Source organism: Meleagris gallopavo, chromosome 3 (assembly GCF_000146605.3).
Source record: "Meleagris gallopavo isolate NT-WF06-2002-E0010 breed Aviagen turkey brand Nicholas breeding stock chromosome 3, Turkey_5.1, whole genome shotgun sequence".
NCBI classification, from domain to species: domain Eukaryota; kingdom Metazoa; phylum Chordata; class Aves; order Galliformes; family Phasianidae; genus Meleagris; species Meleagris gallopavo.
The window spans coordinates 57,816,685-57,825,542 of NC_015013.2; the positions used below are offsets into that span (position 1 = coordinate 57,816,685).

At 37.5% G+C, this 8,858-nt stretch overlaps 1 protein-coding gene across 1 annotated transcript in view; it reads right to left on the reverse strand.

The window, feature by feature from the left end:
• The window catches only part of CA8 (carbonic anhydrase 8), a 58,701-nt gene that overhangs the window by 2,650 nt on the left and 47,193 nt on the right, over nucleotides 1-8,858 (reverse strand). The gene's annotated exons all lie outside the window — the stretch shown is intronic.

An 8,858-nucleotide genomic window follows, 5' to 3' on the forward strand; every position in this document is an offset into this window, starting at 1 on the left:
TTTCTTTTTTTACCATTTACCATCCTAGGGGCACTACCAAGAAAAGTGCTGAGTACATAGCCCTCATGGGTGTCTCAGATGGGCTCAGATTGAAAACAGTGGCCCATTTTGTTCCTCCTAATAGCAGTAATTTTCATATTCATCAGCAGTAGAGATAAATTAATATTTGGCTTCATGCAAACACATACTTATGTGCTACAGCACAACCTTAGGAAACCAGCTGCTGGGTTACCTCACTTCAGAAGTGATAGGTATGAGAAGGACAAATCATTTCATCCTGTTGCACTAGCAATCTCATCTTTCCTGAAGTTATTTTAGCACTCAGAATGTATACACAAGGAATCCATATGTGCTTGGGTGCAATAGATTACCTGGAGCTACAACTACTTGCAGGAATAGTCAGGACATTTCTTGAGAGTTTCTACTCTTTTCCTTCAGGAGAACAGGAGTGTAAAGGCTGTCAGTCACCTACAACAATGTCAAGGAGTAGATGTCTATATGCAGGACAAACTGTGCAATGATTTCTGTATTCTCCCTACATAGACAACACGCCCCCCAAAGCCATGAGATTTGGCAGCAGGATCATTTGATGATCAACATGAGGAACTTTTAGCCACTTCTAGTGGCTACATTCTAAAGGAAACTGTAGGTCCTTCACAGAGCAGCTGATTTTAGCCATAGTTATACTTTCTGCAATAGCACAGAGGATTGTCAGTTCTACCTGGGGCTTAGCATAAAGGTGCAACTTAAAATAAAAAAAAAAAACACACATAATGACAGCAAGTTATTCTCAGACTCTGATGTGTTTTTCAGTGAGCTACTGAAGACGGTGCAAGCCTGCCTGAAAAGGAAGGTTTCTCTTCTGGACAAAAGATACTCGATCAGATGAACAATCTGAGGAAGCTCAGAAGCTCAAAGAGCTCAGAAGAAACCAAAACTCTGCATTCTTAAGGTTCTACATAGGCAAACTAATGCTTTGACAAAGTGACACTTTCTTAATCTCCATTAGTGCTAAACTAATTAACAAAGCAGTTTTATACACTGCAGTAAGTAGTATCTCCTTTCTTGGAGAATCCCTAGTGTGATATAAGGGTGATTGAGTATCTAATTACTCCGTAATTGAATGCACACTTTGTACGTTTTTCACTAGTTCAAGCTTAATGCTTTTGGTCCAAAAATCAAAGTCAGTGAAAGAAACTGCAACTTCGGCAGCTATTGTTATTACTGGATTACTTTTGGAAAGGAGCCTAATTACAAACCAATCTGAGGATTTCAGTTGTGTTTGTTACAAAAATACCTAATGTATAATCTAACAAAAGACTAATTGTATATATTGATGGTGGTGTTATTCATGTTTACCCTTAATTCACATTTAAGACTAATTTTTCTACCATGCTAAATTAATAGCACTGTTCCACAACACATATAACCAAGTAACAAACTATTATCTACTCTGCAGACATGAAGGTACCTGCTTCTCTTACTCTTCTGAAGCGTTTATAGAAATGTGTGAGGGTTGCTCTGAAAGTAACGCCTCCTATTTTAAGATGTTAGCCCACAACATCAGAAGCAGTGTTGGTGTTATGATGGTAGAGGTTTAACCTCCCTGCCAATATTCCATTACATTTTGTTACTCTGTGTCAGACAGTAGTAGAAGAGCAGTCTGACAAAAATGGCATCTGATATGGAAGAGTTTAGGAAGCAAAGAAGAGTCACTGAAATCCTCCATGTAGAAAAAAATGGTACCCACTGACATTCATCAACAGACATTTGCTGAACATTTATGGAGACCAAACAACAGATGTGAGCACAGTGATGTGGTGGGTGGTGCATTTCAGCAGTGACAGCAGCAAAGAGGAAGACAAGCCACATTCCAGATGGCCATACGCAGCTGTCCCACTACAAAATGAAGAGTGTATCAATCAACTCATCCACACAAATCAGCAGATTATGACCAGCGAACTGTACACATTCAAACATCGGCTTCACTGCATTAGAAACAAGGACAGCAAAGTTGGAATATTGCTAAGTTTGTGCCAGGTGAATCCCATGAATGCTCACCCAGGAATAGAAAGAACATTGTTTGCAGTTTCACCAGGATCTAGTGAATACGAGCTTGAAGGTGACAGTTTCCAGGATCGCATCATTACTGTTGATGTGGGGTGATGTTACCACTCCAAGCCAGAGTCAAAACAGCAATCCATAGAGTGGCAATGTGTGAATTCCTCATTGAAGGAAAAGTTCAAGACACAACCCTAATCAGGTAAAGTGATGTGCCTTTTGGAATAGGAAAGGGGTGGTGCTTCTGGATTTCTGGAAACCCGGACATACCATCAACTCTGACCACTACAACATGATGATAACTAAGCTGAAGGCTCAAACTTCCAGAGCTGGGTCAGAGAAGAAGACAACTTTTCTCTTGCAACATGATAATGCCAAGCTCCATACCAGTCTGAAGACTGTGGAACACATCATTAACTCTGGCTTGAGTGTCCTACTCGATGCACTGCATAGTCCTGTTTGGCACCTTCTGACTTTCATCTGTTCAGGTCAATGAAAGACGCACTGCATGGGCAATATTTTCCTAGCAATTATGTCATCATAGCAGCTGTTAAACACTGTGTCACCTCCACTTATTCAGATTTTTACTAGAGCAGCATGAAGGCTTTGTTCATCATTGGTGAAAATGCATAGATAATGGTGGTGACTATGCTGTAAAACAGTTTTTATACCTAGCAATGTGCTCTATCAAATAGTGTTACTGTGCTTTTTATATGTTGTAGTTTCCATAGATATAAAAAGGAGGCATTATGTTTGGAGCAACCTATGTAATACTTAGTCCAAAATTGCACAAATGTGCCTGTATATTATAATCAGAAAACTGCCTAGATTACTTACTTGTTTATAGAGAGTATTTCTGCCTCTTAAATCTCCTTTGCTTGGGTTGAGTGCTACAAACAAACAGAGCTCCAATGCTTCTGATGGAATCCTCTAACGCATAAAGTGTTGGAAAACCTGAGGTCTATCATCAGAATACTCATGATTTAAAGCAAAGAAACATTAACAAGGTAGAAACAAATCCACAAATCATCCTGAGAATGTAAATATAAATATATACATGGTTCTAAGAATGCTTACTTTAATTTTTTCATTTGTCAATTTTACATACTTAAACTTCTCACAGAGAAATTATTCTCTTGAAGAAAACTGGAATAAATGCAATACAGTAACTATCTCAAAATCAGGGAGCAGAGGAGGAGCAAAGATCAGGGCCAAGCTTGGTATACTTCTAAGAACTGAAGGTCCCAAGGTTCCCATAGTAATACAACATATTTTAGGAAGGAGAAGAGATAGAAGAAAACTTCAGCAACAAAGATTACTTTTTAGACTTTTGAAAGTGTAGGAAAAGTGCATATAAATGAAATACGAAAAAATGAAATAGGATGGGCATGATAATATGCCTTTTCATCTGATAGGGAGGAAATAAGATACCACATGGAGCAGCCTTAGGCCAAAATCATTATATGAGATCAAAAACTTTCTTCTGCTCCTTAAAAGTAGTCGATGTACTTTCTGGAGAGCTTTTCATCTTCCTTTGTCTTACCATTTTCCTTACCACTCTTGTCTTACACAGTGTCTCCATGGTGTTTGCTTTTTTCTTAGAAGCATCTTGTCTTCTACTTCTTAAAAACAGCTCAACTAAAAAGTTCATTAAGAGTTAAAAAAGCTTCAATGGACATGAGTAGCAAAATCACTTTGAACACTGACTACACATTACCATTATTCTACACCTTCCTAAAATCAGCACCTGAAAGTATTATCAGGCATGGATTCAGAGCATCTCAGAAAGGAAATTGCACTACCTTATAAACCCTTATGTCTCTTCCAACAATTTGTAATTCTTTCCATGAAGTTCAAAATTTACTGAGTGTACTTCTAGCTTTGCGGGTGTCTAACAGTATCATGCTAACAAAAGTATCTTTGCTTCTTTTGAGCTCAGGGGATGGATAAAAAGGTTTTAAAAATTACAGAAAGTTCTGCTTTGTAGCTCTGCTTTGCCACAAAATCTGGAGTTAGTGGTAAAATACAGCTAATAACAATCACTTCTGGTACACGTCTCACTCTTTGAGCGAGAATTATCAGTTACAAAAATATTTTCAGTAACCCAAGCAACTTGTTCAGGTTTTGTATTTATTCCAAAATACTGTTGTCTGTTAAGCATGAGTTTGTATGCACGTGTTCACTGCACTGTTTTCATCCATATGGGATTAGAATTACGAAGTCCAGTAAGAATAATGATCTGTAAACACCTGCATTCTCAGTTTCAGTAGAATAAAAATATTCTCATTAGAACTTCCTTTGTGATTTCATTAAGGCAAAACAAAGTGTACCCCCACTTCACAACGTTGTACAACATTATAGAAGAAAGAATATACATTGTAGGCTTTCTTCTTTATGTCTGTAGTCATACACATGTCCTAATATCCTTAACATCTGAGAGCTGTTACATAATAATCTAGAATCTCCACACTTTAAAAATCAGGCGCAGTTTAAATAGAAATGATTCATGCTTTTCACCACTTTGCCTCAATACAATCTCCAGCATTTTCTCTGTAAGTGAATACAACATGGCATAGTTTCTGTGTGTGTGTACTTTCAGACCCAAGCTTTTGTGCTCAAATTGGCAATAATTATTCTGTGAGGAAGTTTTTTTTATGACAGGAGCTCCTGGCTACATTATCGGTTTCCAAATAGTAGTGAATAAACCATACATGAGTTATGGGAAGCAGCTGGAAACTATACTATCAGAATGTTTTTCATAAAAAGGCTGAAAACAGAGCATTGTGGATAGCAATGAATGTGTGGTGTTGATAGAGAACTGCATACCAAAAATTTTGGGAGTCTCTGTCAGTGTGGAGTATCTTATCTGAAGCATATAGCAGAGGTAGCCCATAGCTAGGCTAACCTATGACTCCGTTTAGTTTTGAAAAGGAAGCACAATATCTTGTTTCTTTTTGTGCATTAACAGATGTCAACTCTTTTCCATTCCTCCACTAATAATTATGTATTTCTAAAAAGTAACTTAACAAGGACCATTCCAATATGGTACTTGCTCTGGAAACAGGCACATCTCAACATTATTTTATTCCTCATCTATGGCTTAGTCACTCCTTTTACTGATGCTCTGGGCTGGAAACGACATATATTTCTACTACAACAATGATCATTGCCATGATGGACTGCTTGTTGCTACTGAATTGTTTCTCTTGTGTCAAAGGCATGCCACACAGGCATCAAAAGCATTATGCTGCTTATGAATTAGAATTCCTAGCAATGGCAAAACAAGTTAGGCTGACATTACAGCTTTCACCTGCAGTGTCAATCTACACTCCATTTCCTTCTATTACAATGAAGCAGTGGGAAGCCACCTGAAAAGGTAGGTGGCTTTCAGCCACTCCCAAAGCTCTTCATCTCCTGAATGTTCTAAAGTTTTTGGCATCCAGTAGCTCTCTGATTACGGTGAGTGGCTCACAAGCCAAAGGTGTTTGGCCCTCAGTCCTGCAGTCATGCACTCCAATGTAAGTACATTCTCAAGTACTCTGAAGTGGCAGCAATTTGCTGGACATGCTACCTAAGAACAATAGTTGGTATTGTTGATAGCCCATGACTCCGTGTGTGCTGTGTAACTTTCAAAGACTGAAACTCAACAATTAGACCAGTGCTTTTAAGCACCAAATTTAAACTCACGGAGACAAATAATGACAAATGAAAAATCACTTGCTGAAAAGCAGCATAAATATTTACATATCATCACATCTAGGAAATCAGTATTTGTATTTCTAAGGAATTTGTGTTGATAATTTCTGGACGTTTTGTTTTTGTTTTCTTCTAAATCAGGAAAAAGAAAAGAATGGCCACAAGACCATAATGATGCATGGCTGCTGAAAGCTCACTCCAGTTCTGGATCAGTGCAACAGGAAAGCATAAAACTCCTAAGTGTTGGAACTTCCTCACAGAAACTTGCTCGTGAACTTCAGGAACTGCAAAAGCTAGTGGTAAGAGAGTGAAGACATACTGATTGGTAATGAGAACCTCCTTTCAAATGTGAAGTTCACTGACATCTGCTTAGGCAAAGAAATATGAACATCAAGCCTCTCATAACTCCATTTTTCAAAGACAAGGCACATCTCCACAGCTCAATTACTATTTGAATGCTCATTCATATTGTGTATTCTACTACCATGATACAGTGTACAATGCTGCAATGGGGGAATGTACCACTACTTTTTTAATAATAGCTCATTCCAAACTGGCCAGCCTGATCCCTTGTTCAGTGCCCTGCGGAAGGGAGCAGTTCATACTATTCACTCATAGAATCCACTGGATGAAGTCACCACACTATTCTCCCTCCTTACTTTACACTGTGAACATAATCGTGTGCCAATTTCTGCTTGTCTGCTCGTACCTCACAATATTATACAGTATCAGGCATGCAGTCTCTGTCCCACCCTAAATAAATCCTTCCTGTACTTCAGACCTACCACAGTTTTGGTATTTTAATGATATTTATTTATTTTTTCTTCTAATTTTGAATGTACTACTAGGAAAACAGCAATTATATTAAGAATAGCCTTTTATCCAAAGTCATTTCTACAACCATCATTTACAAGATGTTGAACAAACTGGCAGCTACTGTCAGTCTGTGGTCTACTAGAGGTATATGTGTACACATTCTTTTTCAGGAGTTTCTAAATCAGATGGACAAAAAAAATGTTCAGGAGAACAAAGTAATGTAGATAGGTAGCTGGAATACAACTTTTAATTTATGGATAGAAAATAAAATGAGCTGTATCTGGGACATGTCAGTTCAAGATAGCCAATCTGTCTAAATCTTCAATTTAATTGGCGATTAAATTACTTTGTTTACTGGTTATGCTCAGTTGATAATAAAGATTATCACTTTCAAGAGAAAATATTATTTCCATATAGTTTTAGCAGATTATTTTTTAGAATTAGGTCTTACTACGTTCTGTTCAAAGAATCTTCTTGATTTCTATGACTTTGGTACTGGGCACTTATCTGACTTATCTTAGTAAATGAGAGCAAAACCATCTAATTATAATGCCTATGGAATCATGCTTACATAGCCTGGTTTGCAAAGAAGTGATATAGACATAGATAAATGCCACAATGAATTCACAGTCAACTCAAGCTGATGTTCAGCTATTTGAAAACAGACATGTTGTTCATTCACAGATTAAGCTGTTTTGCTGATGCAATGGAAGCATGTCTATCAAATCCATTACATATAAAGCAACAAGGATTATAAAAAGGGTAATAAAACTACTGGAAATCACAAATAATACTTCAGTGAAAAAATACATTACAGAAAAGGTACCTACCTAATGTCCCAAAATACAAGAAATTTTGAAAATACTGACAATTCACATACTTTAAAACAGTGCATCAGAATCCAAGTTACCTTTAATAAAATGGTAGATTTAGGTTTTGATTTCTAGAAGTAGTTGCATTTGTTGTCCCATTTTTAAGCTTTTTGGTATAATAGTAGGAATGGCAAACCTTTTTCCAGTATCACATGAGATTATCAAGAAATAGCTTGACACCCATATCAAGGACTACGAATGAAGTAAAATCTAGTGGTTATACTGAGAAGTCATAGCACTATCCTTTCTCTTTTCTTTTAGAAAAGGATCTGCGAGTTCTGCTAGACAACAAGTTGAACATAAGCCAACAGTGCACCCATGCAGCAAAGAAGGGCAACAGCCTCTTGAGATGCACTAGCAAGTACACTTCCAGCAAGTTAAGAGAAGTGATACTTCATGTTTACTCTGCCCTGGTGAGAAATCTGGAGTGCTGGGTCCAGTTCTAGGTTCCCTTAGCTCAAGAGAAATATGGACATACTGGTGACAGTCCAGCAAAAGGCCACAAAGATGATTATGGGATTCCTGTCATAAAAGAGGGTAAGTGGGCTGGTACTGGTTAGCCTCAGGAAGAAATGTCTCAAGACAGATCTTATCAAGACAGATCTTATCTCTACCCTAAGAGATAAAGTACAAAAGATGGCATCAGGCTTTTCAGTGTTATCCAGTGAATGCATGAGGCAGCGGACACAAATTTAAACGCAGAAAATTTCATTTAAGCACAGAAAAAATCTTTTTTTGTCAAATAAAAGAACAGGTTTCCCAAAAATGTTGTGAGATTTCTATCCACAGAAATATTTAAAACCCAACTGGACATGGCCCTGAGAAGTACACTGTAGCTGACACTTTGAGCAGTGGATCAGACTAGTATACCTTCAGAGGCCCCTTCCAACAACAACCTTTCTGTGCTTCTATACTGTTCGTCAGCCTAAAATTAAAATCAGTTTTTTCACTTTCCATGCCTGAAAGCAAATCAGCACCAAGCTTTCCCACCAAATTTCTTACCACCTGACTGGCTCTGTCATTAGTGGATATGATTAAAATAGGTTATAAGCAAGAAAAAAAAAGTTCTTCCTTTTTTTTTCCTATGGAAACAGAAATGAATTTTTCAATAATTGAAGTAAAAAAAGGATGTAAAGGCTATCCTGTAAAGAATGTATTTCAAAAACATCCGCAAAACAGATCCCACTGATTCATTAACCCCAGGCTTTTTCAGTAGAAAAGTAGTCAGAGGAGGCAAACTGAACAGCAACAACCTAATCCTAATGTCAATCAGGTTAAAAAAAAGTAATGGAGCTATAAAGTTCTACCTGCAGTGTCCTGCTTCTTAATACTCCCATTTGAGCCCAAATTTTTCTCCAGAACTAGAGGAAGTTATTTTGAAACCTGGTCTCTCTTATGATAAAGGAACAGTAA